This window comes from Staurois parvus, unplaced genomic scaffold, assembly GCF_062004578.1.
Source record: "Staurois parvus isolate SC_StPar_1 unplaced genomic scaffold, SC_StPar_1.0 ptg000454l, whole genome shotgun sequence".
NCBI lineage: Eukaryota > Metazoa > Chordata > Amphibia > Anura > Ranidae > Staurois > Staurois parvus.
Window position 1 is genome coordinate 5,233,734 of NW_028318250.1, and position 4,940 is coordinate 5,238,673.

A 4,940-nucleotide genomic window follows, 5' to 3' on the forward strand; every position below is an offset into this window, starting at 1 on the left:
TGTCTGTGTGTTTATTTACTGTTTTATTACTTTACTGACTCTTGTAGGGGGAAGGATCAGATATACAGTATGGAGACACTTTCATCTTAAACAGGGCTTCCAGATATTTATAAGCCCTCATAATCCCCCTGCAGATCTACTAGGCCAAGGATGTGAAGATGAGGTCCTTGTCCCCATCAACATGACATCGAAGGGAACCATTTAATCAAATTTTGTTAGTGGCTTTTACTACTGCTTTAACAAGAGTTTATTTAGCAAATCAAATTTTAACCATTACTTACCTGACATAATAGAAGTGGGAGTTAAAAAAGCAGGCCATGTATTAACCTCTATGCAAAACAAAGGCAAGGAAAAAAATGGCTAAACATGGAAAGAACTGTAGTCCAGGACATAGAATTACAGGGGGAAATACTCAAAATCTGTATCAATATTTGTCCAATCTGTTTTGATCTGCTTTCAACTGCTGATTTTCCAAGATTGTTGCTTTAATTTTGCTAAATTAAAATCATGGTGTGCTGCTGATGTTACTATGAAAGGAGCGATTAAGAATGACTGACAGCATTGAAACTGAAACTTGGGAATCTGGTTGCCACCTGTCTGTCTTGCAAAACCATTGTTGTTTTTTCTTCAAGGTTTGGCAGAATGAGCAAGTTAAATGCTGAATACCCTCTCTCTCTTTCTTTCTCTCTCTCTCTCTCTTTCTCTCTCTCTCTCTCTTTCTCTCTCTCTCTGTCCACTAGCAAGTGATACCTTATCCTTCTGCACTTTCTTTGGTTCTTCTGCATAGCTGTCTGTTGCAAAGAAACCAATAGCAATGCAATTGGAGGAGGCAGATTGACAGAGAACTAGTGGACATTTATTCTACAGCCCCACATAGGAGGAATGTTAGATTAGAGTCCCCCTGTCCTCAATGAACAAAACAACAGCATTGTAATGTCTGTCTTTCTTTTAAATATTTGAATACTTTGGTTACTTGCTTGTTGCTACAATGGCTTGTTGACTTAGCATTCTTTTAGCTTTCAGCTTTGGACAGTCCTTGGACTTTAGAGGTCAGTTTATTTTGCTGGTACGATATTAAAGGAAGTGGGAAATGTCAGCCAATACCATCTCTGCAATCCCTGTAATAATTAAATGGGATTCCAATTAGATCCTGTTCACTAAATGACCCCTTAACCAGTTCAAATATTTAGTAAATCATTGTATGGTGGTTCTGAAATTTGAAGCAAATACTAATTTACTAAATTGGCTCATTGTAGGTCAGTTCATGGTTTGAGCAAACAGATCAACTATTCAGTAGTCAAAGAAGATAGGAGTAACATCTTGTGCTTTTCTTTTACCGTGGTCTTGAACCACTTGTCAGTTACAGAAGGTCATGTAGGCTGGTATCTGCATGACACAGGCCAATGATTTTGCAGTCTTCAACCCATAGTTATTCCAAACCATATAGCTGAAATATAGCTTTGCATATATTCAAGATGATGCCTTGGTATGGTTCCAGTTGATGGGGTGATATTCCTAAATACTTTATGATGTGCGAATCAGCCTAAGTTTTCTTGACCTCAGAGATCCAAACATAAGATTCATCAACAAATAAGCCATGAGTAAATCTTCATAGCTTTATCTACATTTTGTCTTTGGATGTAGAATCTACAGTGGTCTAGCATAAGAAAAGACTGCATGTTCTGTGCTAAAAGTAAGCATATTAAAATGCAATGTTCATTTTTGCTTGTTCATGTCTAGTCATGTATGTAAAACTAGAAAATACATTCTTACACATTTCCCGCCAACTATATGCAGATATGAAGTGGGCCTTTATCCATGAGGCTGCATTTCTGTGTACCTGTCTTTGTGCTGTGAGAGTGCCATACAGCATGTTCCCAGCACAGAGATCAAGCTCTCACCGGGTGCCCGGGGTCTCGTGCTAATGATCAGAAATCTGGACTCCCAGTTAAGGGTCACCTGATCACTGGGATAGCCTCTGATCGGGTATCACAGTGATCAGTCACTCGCTTTGCCCAAACGGATTATGGACTCTGGCGGAAACGCAATGTCTCGCTTCTTCCTGTTGCCTCTCTGGAGGTCCCTCAGATGGGACACTTGGGACAGTTCCATCCCCTACAACTGGGACACCCCTTGGTACTACTTGGATACCTTCAAGTTCATCAAGGAGCAGGGGCTGCAGGGAGTCAAGCCTGACTTGTGGAAACCAAAGACCATATACAAGCTGATCAGAGCAAGCGACATTTTGGAGTCGGTTCCAGGCCTGCCTTCAGACACCTGCAAGGTGGTCTGGAGGAATGTCTCTTCCAACATTCTCACCAACAGGCACAAAGACCTGGCATGGATGGCAATCCAAGGGGGGTTGCCTCTCAGGACATTTATGCATGCCAGGAACCTGAGCAGATACAGACACTGCCCCTTCTGCATCATCCATGAGGAAACGTCTCACCACGTTTTCTGGGAGTGCTCATTTGCTCAGGCCCTGTTGGGGGCCCTGGAACCTGAACTCAAGGACTTTGTACCACAGACAGCCATCACTCACTTTGGGGTGTTGAATGGACTATTCTGTGGGACTTTTTCTCTGGAGGACATTGACGGCGCCTGGCGGGTGCTGTGTTGTTTTAAGGACGCTCTATGGTGCGCCAGAAAGCGCCTCATCCACCAGCGGGAGAGGATGTCCATTGAGGACTGCCGCAGACTGATCCTCAGTCTGCTCAGAGACTATTCCTTGATGGACTTTAAGGAGGAAGAGGACGTCTGAAGATTTCCCCTTCCCCCTACTCCCCCTTGCGTGTCTTTGCCCCTTCAATAAAGCTTCGGGCCTGTGTTTCCCCCCTTTTTTTTCCCCCTCCCCCCCACACACCCGATGCTTATTGTAGATTGTAAACTCCGGCTTTCGTTCTTCGTTTTCGTTTTTGCATGACTTAGTACTGTGTATCAGGATGCTATGGTTTTTGGGGTAAGCGGCATTATGCATGACGTGTTGGTCCGGGGGATTCATCCTCCACGCACATCACGTCAGGCATCATACCGCTGAGCGAATGTATTTATTTCTGAATGTATTTATCGTATGCTTGGAACTGTATTGCAATGTGGTGCGCTGCGTCGCAGTACAGGGTGAGATGTACCCCGATTACAAGTATCATGTTGTTTTTGATGCTTCTGCAATAAAAGTGATCAGTCACTCGCTTCTCGGCCTTTTGGCTAAGATCAAGTGTAGTATCTGTTCTTATCAGTGTCCCGTGGGGGTGCTCCCGGCCATTCTAGCTTTGCAGGGATGGCTGTTGTATAGTACCCTCACTGGTATGATGGGGGTCCGGAAGGCTAGTATCGGAGGGACAGAAACCAGGGAGCGCCATGATTCGTTCTGGGGCCTTGGCAGTAATTCCTCTGGGAAGACTGGAAAGACCCAGTACCTCCTGATTTGGACGGATCTACCTCGGTCTGGCCAGGGGCTGGGGACGCAAAAAGTCCGCAAACTCAGTTACCCCTGAGGAAGACGCTCTCAGGGGTGTCACTAGTAACACTTGGGTGTGGGACCCCACGGTGTGAAGATGACATATGGCCACTGTTTTTCACCTCTTTTTGCACAGCGCCCTAAGGACCAGGTCTTTTGGCTAAGTCCAGGGCAATTTTTGCTACAGGCCTCAGGGCCTGGTCTGTGCACAATTTGGCACGGTACCACTTTTTTTATTTATTTAAATTTATTTCACTCCCACGTTTGTCACTTTTTGCTTTACTTATGTGTGTGTTTTTCACGGATGGAGGGTGTGGGTCCTCGGGCCTACCCTGAAGTCTAGGGGGAGGATGTGTGGCCTTTTGGTTCCTTCCTCCCCTGATCCCTAGGGGGCTTTCTCTTCGGGAGAGCCCCCTGGCCTAGTACTGGATGTCCGGCTTCGGCTGGACATAAGGAACGGTGGTCCACCAGGCCTTTTGGCTAGGAGGACCAAATGGGAACCTTGTCCCTGTCAGGAGCTTCGTGCCCCGGGGGATCAGGGTAACGGTTCAACCCCTCGGGGGGTAGGACAAACACACCCCTAAGTGCACTTTTTCGTGTGGTGTTCGCACTTGCACATTTTTTGTGATCACTTACGGGTTTTTCGTTGTAGTTTGCACGTTTGCGGACTTAAAAAAAAAAAAAAAATGATCAGTCACTGTGCAGCCTGCCCGTGTGTTTTGAATTTATGTGTGTGTTGTATCTGTCAGAGGCATAGTTAAACCATAAACCTTACCTTGTCCTATGCTCATACTCCGAAACAGCAATAAATATTATTCTCTATTTAAATACAGACATTGCTTAGTGAAGTGTCCCATATTTATAATAAAATACATCCAGTAGAGGCCTAAGGTATACCTAATAAAACACAGCTTGTTCATGATTTATTAAGGTACAGTAAGAGTAACTGCCCTTTTTTTGTATAATACATTTTTAGGTGATAATATGCATTACTTTTTCACTAAATCCAAAAGTCTAAAGTATTCTTTTACAATGTTTCTATTACAAATGCTGTGCTGTATTTCTATCTACCAAAAAGTGCGAATATGAAACATACATACAATTTTTCACCTAAAAGGAAGGCTTTTTCATCAGAACTACAGTTTGAGAACTGTCTTTATAAAAACCCTTTTTTATAAGAGGTAACTCTAGCAAATAGGGATATAAAGTTAAACAGATAAATATGCAGTTGTAATACTTATATGTTTACTTTTTACTTACTTTTACTGACTGTATGCTATCTGATGATTTATACACATAAAGCACTGCCCCTTAGGAGCTGCTGACGTTTTGGGTCCCCATATAGTCCTGCACAGCCAGGCAACATGCATTTTCACATCCACTTCCAGCCTCACATCCTCTCTATCTTCCACTTGAACTCTCCTGCAGCTGAGCGGGCTCAGCTACTCTTAAAGGCTGTCCTGGCCCCTTGCCAAGCCTTCTG

At 43.8% G+C, this 4,940-nt stretch overlaps 1 pseudogene; it reads left to right on the forward strand.

The window, feature by feature from the left end:
- Window positions 1–3,184: 3,184 nt before the first annotated feature.
- Window positions 3,185–3,300, forward strand: LOC149452951 (U2 spliceosomal RNA; annotated as a pseudogene).
- Window positions 3,301–4,940: the final 1,640 nt, after the last annotated feature.